Source organism: Ictidomys tridecemlineatus, chromosome 3 (assembly GCF_052094955.1).
Source record: "Ictidomys tridecemlineatus isolate mIctTri1 chromosome 3, mIctTri1.hap1, whole genome shotgun sequence".
NCBI classification, from domain to species: Eukaryota; Metazoa; Chordata; class Mammalia; order Rodentia; family Sciuridae; genus Ictidomys; species Ictidomys tridecemlineatus.
Genome location: NC_135479.1, coordinates 162,772,115 through 162,788,248, shown reverse-complemented (window position 1 = coordinate 162,788,248; position 16,134 = coordinate 162,772,115). Strand labels below are relative to the sequence as shown.

The window sequence follows — 16,134 nt, the reverse complement described above, 5'->3', positions numbered from 1 at the left end:
CAAACACAGTGGATAAGATGAGAATTAAGAAGCTTTAGCAATTTGAGGTATCTGGGCTATAGGACTACCTTTAAAACTAGCCCAAATACTATTTGACTATCACCATTACCTTTAGTGTCATAAATGTAATTCTTTAGTGTCATAAATGTAAATCTTTAGTGTCATAAATGTAATTCTTTTAGTGTCATAAATATAATTCTACTGGTATGGATGTCACAAGCCATTAAGTCAGTTGATATTATGGTAAATATGTTATGGAGTCCCTTGACGTCTTTAGCCTTAAAAAGATGAGGTTCCTGGGGGGAAAAAGTGCCACTATCTCTTCCCAGTTTGCTGATGTTTATTCCTTTGTGATTAGATGAAATATGAACATATATATATAATTTAAAAAAAAAATCAATATTTTCAGGAATGTTTTATATACCAACACCTGCTTATATCATTTGAACCAAAAACTCTCAGAAAATGTCAGAATCAGGACCATAGTCTATATACAACTATCACTCAAGAGAAAGTTAATGGCTGTTGTACTATCCAGAGCTTTACTCTCATATCCATGTGTTAAGCAAATGTGGAGTTCAGGAAAGGCCCATCTGTAACAGTTCCACAAATATCTTTTGGAGATTTGTTTTTCAATATTAAAAGAGTTGCCAATACATGTCCATAAGTCAAAAGCTTATTGAATGGACCACTGAGAGAGAAAGCTTGAGTTATGCACTCAGATGAGGTTGTCTCCTGTGAATTAATAGTGTTGTCAATTATTTCTAAACTGAAAATCATTTGTCTTCAGCAGTAGTGGGCATGAACCCCATTGTCTACATTGGGGTTGCAATAAGAAAATGCCACGGATTGGGTATTGGTTGGAGTAACAAAAATGTATTTCTCGTAATTTCTGTACCTTGTATTCCAAGATTAAAGTGTCATCAGGGTCTGTTTATCCTGAAGCTTCTCCACCTGGTTTTCAGATGGCTACCTTCTAGATGGTATTCATGTGACCTTTTCTCTATATGTGTACACTGTTAGAATCTCATTTTAGAAAGACATTTGAGCATTCATTCAAAGCATTCATGACCCAATTTTATAATGTAATTTAAACATAATTACTCTTTAAAAGCCCAGTGTCCAAATTTGGTCACATCAGAGATAAGGTTTTCAACATACTAATTTTAGGGGAAACAATTTAACATAATGGGGGAAGAAAAGTCAATTACAAAGCTTTTTTGAAAACCCCAGGAAGCGTAGGAATCAGATGATGTCAGTAAAGTGGAAGGAAGGAAGTAAATCTGAGATATGTTTTGGAGATGTAATGGATAAGATACTGACAAGTGATACTTCCATCTTTCTTACTCTGATTTGAGTAGTGGGTATGATGAAGTCAATATTAATTCCTATTATTTAGATTAGAAGAAATCCACTCTGAGGCTGAGGAATAAGGGAATCAGATTAATTTTGGACATTATAAGTCCATGATATTAAGCTTATGAAACACAGTATGAATACCTCCTGGAATAGAATCCATCTAAACAGAGTTTTAGATGCAATATACATCAGTAAGAGGACCAGAAAAGTTACAGAGAATAAATGTATTGCATCAATAAATTAAGAAAAAAACATTTGTAGTAGCTCTTAGATAGTGACAACTTATTTTATGTGGGTTTTGAGGGGCTGGTTAGTTAGGGAGGAAAACAATTTTTATAAGATCTAATTCAACTTGTGATGGAATTTGACTTTATTCTAAAATTCAGAAACATTCTCTTGGGGAATTTGCATGAGAAGATTTGTAGCTACATGAAGAAACATAAAAAACAGTCAACTTAGTTGCTTCTCAAATGATACTCCCCATTTATAAATAAAGCAGGTTCATTTGGTCACTACAAAATACTCCTTAGATAATTGTCATACATTTGATCTAGAAATAAAACGGTACACAAAAATAACTTAGTAGCAAATGATTTTTCTGCTTATCAAGTAGAATGATAAAACCAAATTTATTTTCTGTAAAAATTTATAGGACTGGAGTATGTAGAATACTGATATTATTTAAAGTTGATTCAATCAGAGTGCTTTCAATATTTCAGAGTTTTTCAAAGATTAATTATTAAGATCATCATCAAAGGCTAAATGATATCTCATGTATTTATAACAAATCATAAGTGTTAACCAGAAAATTATTCTGCATTATTATATAAAATACCTTCATTTATATTGACCTGGCCTTTTTCTATTTATTTTTAAATTAAAATCAGTATTGGAATTTAAACTACTAGGTTTTTTTTTTTTTTTTGCAAGTGATAATTGAATTAGATGCTTACACCAGTGAGCTTCATCAGAGTGGCATTTGGGGGCACAGCAAGGCAAACTAGAATGGACAGAAAATAAGAAAACAGAGTTAGCTTTGCACATCACTGGGGTAGCTATGAACTTCATCATTCTGGCTATTAAAAATAAAAATTCAGCTGCTTTAAAAAATCTCAAACATAAATTATATTATTCATGAGAGTGTAATAAGCAGTTTTACTGTGTTACTGAATACACCTGTGAAAATGAGAAGTTAGTAAGCTGTTGAACTTGATTAAAAAAAAAAAACAAAGGGTGAAATCTAGGCCATTATACTTTTAACAGAAAATGAATAACTAGCTGTTCATCACCTTTCCTCAGAAAGGTTTTACAAAAAAGGAATTAATTTTGAAAATGTTATATGAGTGCTGGTCATGGCCCTCGGTTTCCATCTGCTAGTTTTCTGGTATTTTTATCTTTGTGCTTGTTGTTTTGAATAGGGAAGATCAATTATTTTCCTAGGAAGGATATGTCCTTGTCAAATACCTGAAATTACATGAATAACCTTACAGAGGAAAATAACTTGATCTAACTTAATGTGAATTTGTTGATCACTAGTTTAATTCAAATAACACAATTTAATAATTGTAATCACTGAGTGTCAGTCACAGTAAAAGTACTCAAGTTTAGAGGTTATTCGATATGGTTTCAATCACTGCTCTATGAATACTAAAATGAAATAACTTTTAAAAATACCTTCACTTTCTGAATCAAAGTTAATGGTCAAGTATTTCTGTCTGGTTAATAAGCTATGAGAGGTTTATTGAGATACTGACGTGAAAGTAAATTTTTGTAGACATGAAGAATCATATTTAGAATAAGAAAATATTTCTCTTGGGGGTTTTATAAACTAAGAGAAAGACTTTCAGAGCAATTGACAACTAACTGAAAGGAATATTTTTATTGGTAGTTATACTAGTAATATTCTTTGAATTACTTGTGCTTAGCAACAGAAAAAATAATTAACTAAAAAATCATATAATTTTAAATATGGAAATTTTCTTATGTTAGATGTACATTAGTCTCAGCTCCCCTTCAAACTAGGCATTCATTCTCTTTAAGTTCTGAAGTATGGTTCTTCAATTACTCTTAAAAAAGAAAATAACATTTTTAATTTGAGAGGGCATTGCAATGATCACATTAAAATTCATTCTTTTTTTCCAATATCAAATACAATTTTTAACTAGTCTGAGTAGTAAGAATAGGAAAAAATTCTGGTAATTATATTTCCTGTAGTTGGTTTAAGAAATCCATGTAATCAAACTTTGAGCAATAAGACAGGAAGAAATAGGTGTTTGAAATATATGGCCCCACAACTCCTAAGAAATATTCATTGATCATGAGGTGAATGAGGCTTGGAAAGATGCAGAGAGGACAGAAAAAAGGCAAAGTAGAAAAGGACAAAGTTAGATCCTAGGAAGACTTTAGTCACTCATTCAATTCATCCTGAAATCCAGTATGTCTCTTGATGTTCTGCCATGTGAATTGCTTATCAGGTGATAAATCTATTTCAGGAATAGTAGCCAAAAAATGCCAAATGGCAGCAAACCACTCTCCATATTTGTGATCTTTATGTATGCTTGCCATTATATTTTCTTCTCAATGGTGACATCCATAACTGAATACAACATGTATGAAGTAGTTAAAATATTCCAGAGTGTGGGAATGTTGTGGTCACTGAACTAGGAAATCAGACATTAACTATGACAGACATAGAAACATGTCATCCAGATGTGTTTTCAGGAAAGGACTTCCTGCCCACATTCAAAGATGTGATCAGCCTACAGCCTCCATGGTCAACTGCATCCATGCCTTTTTCAGCTTCAGAAAGCCATTTGCTAAAGCCACAACCTCTCCAGGATGACCTGCACCTGTTGACTAAGGTGGGGCTAAAATTGGTCTCACATTTCAATCTAACACAGAGTAAGTCTGACAAGTAGCTTTTGGTTTGGTGTGCTGCACAGGATTAGCAGAGCTTTTCTGGGTCTTTATTAGTTAAATATCTCAGCATAGTTCTACTATTTTTACTTTCCTAGGATCAATCCCTAATGGGCATCTTATAAGATGAACTCTCTTAATTTTTGTTTCTAGAAATTTTAACCTGTCACATTAGCTTCCTTTAGCCATTTTTAGCATTTTACTGTCTAGGAGTTCATATCTTAAGTTGTATCAGAAGTCAGAATGCCCAAGTTTTCAATGAATACAAGAGAAAATTTTATTGAAACAAAACAACACAATAATAATAACAACAAAAACAGCCCTGGTCCAGAATGCTGACAGACAAGTGACAAGAAATCAAAGGAAAAAAACACATGAGTCTTTGAAGCTGTACTCTATCAACCTGAGTACCTAGAAATTTAAAATAGACTCTTGACTTTAAAAAGAATTTGAATCAAAGTACATCTTGACTATATGTGTTACAATATCCACATCTCTATAGAAGAATGTTTCCGTGCCTCTTCAGTAAGAAAAGGCTAACCTGAGAAATGAAAAGGGAAAAAAAATTAACCAGCAATAAAAGTATTCAGATAAGGAATAGATGTGCTCAAATAAGAGGCAGACACACTCAGAAAAACAGAGAAAAGGCCAACTTTACATCAGCTTAAAGTATCCAAAAGAAATAGAATCTCATCACTGAGAAACTCTAAAAGTTAAATCAGAAAATAAGTTTAATTTAGAAAAATATAAATAATAAATAACCCAAAGGGTCATGTGTGTATTAATCTTAAGGGTGTAAGAAAGATAGATGTTTAAAAGTAGATTGCTAGAATGTAAAAGCAACAAGTGAAAAAAATAACGAAGATTTTCTATGAACAAGTAGGCAGAACAAATAGAAATTCAAAAGAAAAAAATAAAATGATTCAGTAAAAATAACAACAACAATGAAAATTTGGGAAAATTCTAAGCTAGCCAAAGTGGAACAATATTAGATAATTAGTAGATTGGCATATTATATGGGAAAGATTTTATCTATTATGTACAAGTGTTTAAAATAACTCTTTTTAAATAATCAAGAGTTGATTTTAAATGTTTCATGTTAATACAACAGAATTCCAGATGCTAAGATTGTAAAAATATTTGAAAAACAATATTCACAGATATAATTATTGTGAATTTTCTAAAATTGAGATCTCCAAAATAAACATTATGATGAAGAAAAACAAATAAGAATAAGTATTCATTCAAATGCACCATGGAAAAAAATCTATAACATTAGAGAATATGAAAAATGTCAGGATCAGTAATATAACACAATTTGCCTGAAAAAATATAAAAAACTGCCTAATCAATAAATACCTGACTTCAATAATAGATGTTAAGAAGTTAATGGAGTAATATTTTGAAATTGCTATCCACCAAAATTGTATAGATACACTATCAGGAGTACATGAATAAAAAAGAAGTATCTCAAGGGTATAACTGTAAAATCTTTTATTAATTTCTCAGAAAGAATAAGATGTATTGAGCAGGATTTTTACAAATCTCTCTCTTTTTTTAAAAAATATTTATTTATTTATTTTAGTTCTCGGCGGACACAACATCTTTGTATGTGGTGCTGAGGATCGAACCCGGGCCGCACGCATGCCAAGCGAGCACGCTACCACTTGAGCCACATCCCCAGCCCAGAGCCACATCCCCAGCCCTTTCAGTTATACAGAATGGTGAGTTTTATTGTGATATATTCCCACATACATAAAAGTTTTCACATCCTGGATCTTAGACCCTCTCTGTTGATGGCACAAAATAATAATTTTAACTGCTTGAGAAAAGATGCACATACATACAAGTCACCCAACTTAATGTGCAATCATAGTATTGTTTAAGTATTATTACAATCAATTTAACAATTTCCATACCTCAGAAAGAAGCCTCATATCAGTAAGCTATCAATTATTCCACAAGCCCTACCAGCCCTATCCATATTTTGTTTCTATAGATTTGCCTATTCTGGATATTTTCTATAAATTAGTTATGTGGTGTAGAGTTCTTTTGAGATTGCTTCTTTCAGTTAATGTAATATTTATAAGGTTCTTCCATGTAAGAGCACACATCATTATTTTCTTATTGCCTAATAATATTCCATTGTGTGTTTTACTTTTCTGTCCATCAGTAAGTGGACATATGGATTATTGACTTTTGGGGTATTAGGAGAAATGTTACAATCAACAAGGATGTATACTTTTTTGTATGAACATATGCTTTCATCTTTCTTCAGTACATAACTAGAAGTAGAATTGTTGAATCAGTCTATGGGCATTTTAGGAACTGACAAACTTTTCTAAAATGGTTGCACCTTTTTACATCCTCACCAGCAATGTATGAACAATTCTATTTTACCACAGTCTTGCCAATACTTATCTTTTATCCATTGTTTTAATTTTAGTTTTAATTTTAGCCACGCTATTGTATGAATTGTGGTATCATATTATAGCTTTGATTAGCATTTTTCTAGTGACTGACAATATTGAATGTCCTTTCATGTGCTCTTTGGCCATTGGTGGATCTTCTTTGAAAATATTTGGAAACTATTCTATTCAGATCTTAAATTTTGGTTCATTTCATTAATTTGATAATTTGCTTTTCAATTATTGATTTAGAATAGTTTTTTATATATTCTTGGGACATATATATATTTCTTATTAGATATATGATTTGCAAAATTCTGAGTGTTCTGTATTAACTTTATTGATGATGTCTTCTTATTATTTTAGTATTTTCAATTTAATTTTTTATTTTGTTAATGATTTTAGAGTCATATAATGCAAAGTTAAGATGATTTCTGCATCCATTTATTTTTAACATTTTTATCCCTTATATTTATGGCTTTTATATTTATTTCTAATTCCACTTAATTTTTATATATGATGTGAGATTGGAGTCTAGAATATTCATTTTGAAGTCTATTCTTTCTGCATTGAATTATACTGACATAGTAGTAAAAATTCAGTGGATTGTAAACATAGTGATTTATTTCTAGACTCTCAAATTTATTACAGTTTTCTATATGTTTACTTTTGTACCAATGTCACAAGATCTGTGTTACTATAGGAAGTTTTAAACTAAACAAATGCGAATTTTTTAAATTCCTATTTTCATACAGGTTTTGGTCACACTGAATGGCTTTAATTTCCATTGGAGGTTTAGAAAACGCTTGTCAATTTCTGCAAATTAATCACTGGGATTTTTATAGGGTTTTTGATGGAATCATAGGTCAGTTTGGAGAGTGTTTCCATCTTACCAATATTGAGTCTTCAGATCCATCAATGTAGGTGTCTATCCTTTATCTTTTTAAAATTTATTTCAACAATGTTGAAAGAGAAAGAGTAAATACTTAGCGCTTATTTTGTTTCAATTTATTATAAATATTCTTTTTGATATAATTCTAATTTAAATTGTTTTCTCACTTGATATTTATTTTATTGTTGAATTATTCTTATTATATATAAATAGATAATAGTTTTTTTTTCTTTAACTACTGGAAGTTGATTGACCACAGTGGAATTTTATCACTGAACTATTTTTCCAGGGATATTTATTTATTTATTTATTTATAATTTTGAAACAAAGTGTCTCTAAGTTGTTGAGGCTGGTGTGTAACTTGCATTCCTCCTGCTTTAACTTCCTGAGTCACTGGATTATAGACATGAACCAGTATGTATGATAATAATATATTTTTGAATATTGATCTTTTACTCTATAACCTTACTGAAGTTATTTGTTAATTCTACATTTTTTAAATTAAATACTTGATAATTTCTACATACCAGATCATGCCATTTATAAGTAGAAATGGCTTTGGATGAATTTTATTTCATTTTCTTGTTTAATTGCCCTGACTTGTACCTCCACAATAATGCCAAATAAAAATTTTGAGAGAACACATTCTGGTTTTGATAATGATACTAAAGGGAAAACATTTAACCTTCAGTGTTAATTATGTTATACATGCATCAAGTTGTGTATTTTCATAGATGCTCCGTATAACAACCAAGAACCCAGAGAGTGAAGACAGGAACTGAAAATCATTCCCAGAGAGCAGAAATGACGCTTCACAAACAAAACAAAACAAAACAAAAAAAACCTAGAAATAAGTGTCAATATTTGTTTTAAGATTGCGACAAGCAATGGCTTCTATTAGATTCTGGTTTATTCCCTTTTAAAAGAGTAGTTTATATTATAATTATCACATGTCTCTGGCTATAGAATGATGAATGTGGTATAGGTCTTGAGATCTGAAGAGACTCACCATATCTGGAACTGATTTGGAAAACAAAACCTGAATGTCAGTCTGAGCCTCATCTCATGGAAGGAGATGTTGGTGTTTGTGGGAAGGAGAGGACATATTTTTCAGATGAGAGAAATTTAGATACTTGAATGAACATACAGAAGGTTGCAGTATATTTGAAAAGCCTTTGACTCTCTTTAAAATGAACTAGTAATGCAAAAGATGTATGTGTACTTGTGTGTGCGTGTGTTTGTGTGTGTGTGTGTTTATGTGGGTTTTATTGGGCTCATATAAATGAGGTAAATAGACACAAAAAAATGAATAATTTTAAAACTTAAAGGTGGAGAAATTTCAAAGTAGTTTGTGCTGTCTTGAATGAATACTTTGAAATCAAATTTTATGAATAATTGGTACTCTTGGGAACAGAGCCCAAGCTGAAACAAAGCTGAGCCAGAGATCTCTGATGAGCTGCCTTATCCACACAGGAAAGCTATATTTACAGGATCTACTCCTTCTTCAAAGAAAAGCTCCAGAAACTTTTGCATGCCTGAGGGCTAAAGGCAAAAGGAAGCTCTCTTAGTTTATTTTCATTGCCAAAATCACATAACTCTGAATGAGTAAATTTTAATGAAGAGAGGTTTATTTTGCCTCAAGGTTTTGGAGGTCCAAGGTTGAGTGGCAGCATCTGATGATGGTCTTCTTCCTGGCAGAATTTCAAAGCAGTGCAATACATCACTTAGAGACAAAGAGCATATGTGTTTATCCTCTGTTTTGTTTCTTGGTACTAGGTATTGAAGTCAGGGGTTGCTTTACCACTGAGATACATACCCAGCCCTTTATTTTATTTTATTTTATTTTATTTTATTTTATTTTATTTTATATTTTGAGACAGAAACTGACTAAAGTTTCTAAGTTTGCCTCTCACGTTGCTGAGACCACAGGTGTGTGCCAAAATGCCTGGCTATCCCCTGGTAACTTGCCTCCTTCTTATTAAGCCAGCAGAATTCAGTTCCTAAGAGCCATCCTGATGGCCTTATCTAAGCCTACTCACCTCCCAGGCTCTTCCTCTTTACATGATTGAATTAAGTTTCTACATTCTTAATGCCTTGTAATAGATATTGTATTTTGACACGTGAACCCTTGGGGGACACCCTCAACCACCTCCAAATCACTGCATAGGTCTCAGGTTAGTCTGGTTGTTATTAAAATTAAGAGATAAAAAATAAGTGTATCCCTGGAAATAATATGGCCCTAATATTTGAAACAATAAGCCTACATTGAGTTGAGACTGAGTCTCAGAATAATGATGACCTTTTCTAATTGTGTCATATAAACTTTAGGTCATGATATTAAATTTAACAGTACTGAGTTTTTTGCATTTCTGGAGGATGGCTGAAGCAAATGCATGACATTTGTCTATAAGCATTGTCCTTCCTTACTCTTTCATGTATTATGAAAATAAACTCATTTGGAATGTAAGAACACAAACCCACCAAAGTGATGAAAAAATAATAAATCTTTGAAATGATAATAGTACCAAAAATAAGAAACAGTTTTAGGCTCTTTAAAATTCCAGGTGTTGATACAATCATATATAATATATGTAATGGCATAGACATATTTTTAAACTGCCATGAATAAGTATACGTGTCTACTGAAAATTACTAATCAGATATAGAACGAAATAGAGATGATAAAAGCAAAATGATAATATTTTAAATAAAAAACAACTTGTTTGTTAAGAAACAACTTAGACATATTGAAAAAGAAGCTAATTCAAGTATAGAATATTTTAAATTACTGAAAATGTATAAATGGAAAATTTTTTAAATAGACTGAAGAATGAGTGTGTGTGTGTGTGTGTGTGTGTGTGTGTGTGTCTGTGTGTGTGTAGCATAGCTACACATAACTCTCCTCCTAACATAATAATGTGCCCAGGTAAATTATTATTTTAAAATGGGAAATATTTTTTCAAGTACATACTGATGATGTACAACAAAGACATTTCTAAAGTTTTGTCCTTCAGGAGGAAGAAAGGCAAAAATAAATAATGAGCAAAGAAATGTGTATATTTGTGTGAAAATCTAAACTCATACTTGCCATACCCAAAAAAATAATGTCTAATCTGTAGAATTAATGTTAGTATTTTGAGATAAGAATTACAATAAATTACAACAGTGTTATATAAGGTATAAACATGTATGAGGAGTTGTCCAGTTTCTTCTCATTGTTCAAGTTAATGGTAGCCACATTAATAATTTGGACATTCTAATGTTATACACATAAAAATGAAAAGGAACTCAAAAGGAGTAGCACTAAAATAAGTTACTACTGAACCACCAATGGGAATGAATTAGAATGAGAAAAAAATAACAATTCAAGATGAATAAAGAAAAAAGGATAAACAAAAATGCTAAAAATTATATGTGAAGGATAATACCAATTTATTTTGTAAATAAATGAAAATATTATAATAATCATAATAAATTTAAATGTAAGAATTTAGTGATTAATATTTTTTGAGATTGGATTAAAATATGCTCTTACATTGTTAGAAGAAAAAAATATAAAACACAAACATACATAAATATCAGTATAAAGAAAATGAAGTATTCTAGGGACATGACAAGAAAGAAAAAAAATAAAAGCAATATGGGACATCTATATTATTATCAGACCACAAAAGAGTCTTGCCAGAAATAAAAATGTTTAAGCTAGATGGACCTAATGTATTGATCTCAAAATATGTAAAAGAAAGATCTACATCAACTTAGAAGAGTTAAACATATTTATCTTATTATTACTATTCCCTAAATAAAAACTGTATAATAATATAAAAGGCTGAACAAATAGGTTTTATAGATGTATGCAAAAACCTATACCAAATAATTTAATACATACTATTCACAAGTACTCACAGCTTTAAAAAAAATGTTTTTATTGGGACACCATAATAACACATAGTAATTTGATTTCATGTTGACCAAATAATTAGTGCAAGGAATCTGATTTCCAAACCATTCCCCTCTTTGTCCTCTCCTACTCTCTCTTTGTATTCTTTCTCCTCTGCTAAACTTCCTTTATCCTACAAATAAATAAAAGTGAAATTCCTTTTGATAGTTTTGCATATGAATATAGCATGATTTTGTTAAATCCCTTCCATTTATCCTTCTTTTCCTTTCCTTCCCCTCTCACTCTCATCCTCCTTTTTCTACTCTACTAATCCTCCTGTGTTTTTATGGTATCTGATCCCCAGCTATCTTCCTTCCCATTTTTTGCTCTAGCTTTCCCATGGGAGAGAAAATATTCAACCTTTGGTTTTCCGAATCTAGTTTATTTCCTTTAGTGTGATATTCTCCATTTCTGTTCATTTGTTGGTTAAAGACACCCTTTCATTCTTCTTTGAGGCTGAGTAAAACTCTCTTGTATGAATGTATATTTAAATCACATTTTCTTAATCCAGTAATAGTTACAGACACCTGGGTTGATTCTATAATTTGTTTATTGTGATTGGTGCTGCTATAAACATTGACATGGTTGTACCTCTATGGATTGCTAATTTTAGATCTTTTTGATAAATACCAAGTGAAGTATCTTGGTCATATGGTGGCTTCATTGCTAGTTTTTGGAGGGATTTCCATACTGCTTTCCAGTATGGTTGAACTAATTTTCAGTCCCAACAACAATATAAGAGTTTCCTTTTTCTCCACATCCTCGCCAACATTTATTATTACTTGTTCTTAATAATTGCCATTCTGACTAAAGTGAGATAAAACCTTAGTGTAACTTTTATTTGCTTTCCCCTAACTGCTAGAGATATTGAACATTTTTTATATATATATTTATTGGCCATTTGTGTTTCTTCTTTTGAGAAGTTTCTGTTTAGAACTTCTGCCCATTTATCAATTGAGATATTTTTTCTTCTTCTTTTGCTTACAATCTTCACTGAAGTTATAAAAAAAAGAATCCCCCAAAGTGAAAAAAAATATACAAAAACACTTTCTCTTGGGAGGAAGGTGCTTCTCCCTCTTAACAGGCAGTGCTTTCAATTATAGCTCCAGCCTCCACTGTCTCCTCCATTGCTGCCACGCTTGCTGCTTGATTCTCAGCCTCTTCTTCCTGCATGTTTTTGGAAACTTCATTTCCACTGGGCATAGGATCCCCGCTGCCTCCATTCACCTCTTGCTTCTCTTTGGTTTCCTTTGCATCATCTTTCCAGGGGCTCTCTTCCTCTGGTTTCCTCTTCTTTCTGAAAAAGTGGGAAATATCAGTTACACAATTTGATGAGGAAGCACTATCTGTTGATTTTCTACTGTCAATCATGGAAATTAAAGCATCTCCTCCACTACAAGTGAAACCTGGACTGGAGCTCCCCACCAGAGTAGCTTTCAGAGCCAATTCAGCTACATTTCCCACTAGGCTGGGAATCTTTTGCATCTTCTATCTTTTCTGTAATTTCAGGTAGTAATTCCTCAACTCCTCCATTTCTTTCTTATATTCAGTAGGCGGTCCTTCAGCCTCTTTCATTTGTTCATTTAGTACAGCCATTCTCTTCTCAAGGGCTTCAATAAATCTGTTGAACTGTGCCACTGCCTCATCACACTGAGAGTTATAGCCATAGGCAAAAACTCAGCTGGTAGTGAGTCTCTGCAAGAAGACAAAAATCATGGGCTTCTAGACACTGCTCTTGCAGGTTTAGGAAAGTCTGGAACACCTCCATAGCCTGGATATAATTCTCAGATTCAACATAAACTTCTCCAAGTTTAATATGTTCCTAAGAAGCATAAAGCTGGGATTCTTTTGTTTATTGGCTTTTAAAAATGATCTTTGCTAAGTCCAATATATCTCAAGAAGCTCTAGATTCCCAATCTCCTTTCCTTAATTTTCTTGGAGAGACTATTTTCAAGAATTTTTTCTTTTGGTGTTTGTTCTGCCTTTTCATTTTCTTTAACTTCCACTTCTGAGACTTCAGTTTCATCTATGTTATCATTATTTTCTACCGGAGATTCATCTTCTGTTTTTTCTCCTTCTTCCTCTTCCAACATGCACACCTTCCAAGGCATTTCCCAACACATCATTCTCCATTCTTGAAGATTACAATTGTGATTTTCCGTAGAAAAAGAAGTCTTCTCCACATTCATTAGTTTCTTCATACCTCTTACCTAAAAGGCTGGCTGCTTCCTAGAATGCTTTTCTGCTGCTGGAATATCACCCACCACCAGATGTTTCTGTCTTAATCCCAATAATTTTTTAACTTCACTAGTCACATCTAGGTTCCTCACTTTATTTGCAGAGGTAGAAAGAGCTAGAGTATATTCAATCTTGTCAATGGAAACCAGTTCCAAGGTGATGGCAGCAGTGGCTGTGGACTCTGTGTCCATGGTTCCTCTCAAGGGTGGACCAGTGAGCAGAATTGAAACTGTGAGGAAAATAGAAGGAAACTTGGAAGCCAAAGACTTATTAATGGCTTATCAAAGACAGATAATGGTAGATTATAGAGCTACTTGTTTTCTTTTTTGAATTCTTTACAGATTCTGGATATAAGACCCCTATCAGAGGAATACCTGGCAAAGAGTTTATCCCATTTCATAGGCTCTCTCGTCACTCATTTTTTTCCTTTGATGTTCAAAACCTTATCAATTTGATGCCATCCCACTTATTGATTCTTGGTTTTATTTCTTGAGCTTTATGACAATTGCTGAGAAAGTAAGTGCCTGCAGAAATAGAATGGAGTGTTAATTCTATGTTTTCTTCTAGTAGTTGCAAGGTTTCTGGTCTAATTTATAAGTGTCAGAAATATTTTGATTTGACTTTTGTGCAGGGTGAAAGACAGGGATCAAAATTCATGTAGATATGCAGTTTTCTTAGCACCATTTGTTTAAATGGCTGTCCAATGTATATTCTTCGCACCATTGTCAAGTATCTGATAGCTATATAAATTGGAGTTTGTGTCTTTGCCTTCTGTACAATTCCATTGGTTTTCATGGTCTATTCTGATGCCAATACCATGCTATTTTTGCTACTATAATTCTATAGTATAATTTGAGTTTGGATGTTGTGATGCCTCCTGCACTGCACTGTTTTGATTATAGTATTCTGCCTATCCAAGAACAAGGAAGGTGTGTCCATCTTCTGAAGTCATCTTTTATTTCTTTCTTCAGAATTCTATAGTCTTGGTTAGAATAATTTCCCAGTTTTCTTTTCTTTTTTCTTTTAAAGGCTACTCTGAATGGGTGGTTTTCCTGAATTCTTTCTCAGCCAAATCACTACTGAAGTTTAGAGACAGGGTCTCACTGAGTTACTTAGTGGCTCACTCTTTCCCAAGGCTAGCTTTGAACTTGCAATCCTCCTGCCTCAGCCTCTGGAGGTGCTGGAATTACAAGTATGTGCTGCCACGCCCACATCAAAACATATATTGAATAAAAGTGGTGAAAGTGGACAACCTTAACTGTTTCTGATTTTAGAGGAAAAGTTTTTGGTGTTTCTCTATTCAGTATTGCATTGGCTATGTGTTTCTTGTGTATAACCTTTATAATGTTGAGTTAATATCCTTCTATTCCAAGTTTTTGCAGTGTGTTTACCATGAATAGTTGATGTATTTTATCAAAGACCTTTTCTGCATATATTTCTGCATATCGATTTGATCAAATGATTCATTTGCATTTGTTGAACCAGCTAGCATCCCTGGGATGAAGCTCACTTGATCATGGTGTATTATTCTTTTAATATGTTATTTAATACAGTTTGCTGATATTTTGTTAAGGAAGTTTTGCATCTGTTATCAGAGATTTGGGCTAGACTTTTATTGTCTAGATGGGTCTATGGTATTAGAATCAGGGTTATACTGGTTTTATAGAATATTTTGGAGAGTGTTCTTTCTCTTTCAATTTTGTGGAATAATTTAAAATAGCCTGGGGTTAGTTCTTCTTTAAAGGTCTGGTGTAACTCTGCTGAGAATCCATCTTGTCCTGGGCTTTTCTTTGTTGGAAGGCTTTTAATTGCTGTTTCAATGTCATTACTTGTATATTGGTCTATTTTGGCTTTCTATATCTTCCTGGTTCAATTTGGGCAGATCATATATGTTTAGAAATCTACCAATGTCTACTAGATTTTACAGTTCAATGGAGTACAAATTTTCTAATTAGTTTCTAATGATCCTCTGGATTTCAGAAGTATCTGTGGTAATGTCTCCCATTTTATCTCTAATATCATTGACTCCTGTCATCTCTTTCTTTTGGTTAGTTTGGCTAAGGGCTTATTGATCTTATTTATCTTTTTGAAGATCCAACTCTCTTGCATTGATCCTGTGTGTTGTTTTTTTATTCTCAATTTCATTAATTTCAGTTCTGATTCTTGTTATTTCTTGTCTTCTACTGACTAGAGTTATTTTGTTCTTTTTTCTAATACTTTGAGGTAGAGCATAAGTTTATTTATTTAGGTTTTCTCTATTTTTTTAAAAATAGAGAATTTAAAATTGTACTCAGAGCAATGAGTTTTCCTCTTAGTACTGCTTTCATTCTGCCCCAAAGGTTTTGATATGATGCATCTTTGTTTTTGTTTGTTTCTAAGAA

At 32.3% G+C, this 16,134-nt stretch overlaps 1 pseudogene; it reads right to left on the bottom strand.

Moving 5' to 3' along the window:
• Window positions 1-12,592: 12,592 nt before the first annotated feature.
• LOC101965883 (nuclear autoantigenic sperm protein-like) lies at window positions 12,593-13,944 on the bottom strand (annotated as a pseudogene).
• Between the last annotated feature and the right edge of the window lie 2,190 nt (window positions 13,945-16,134).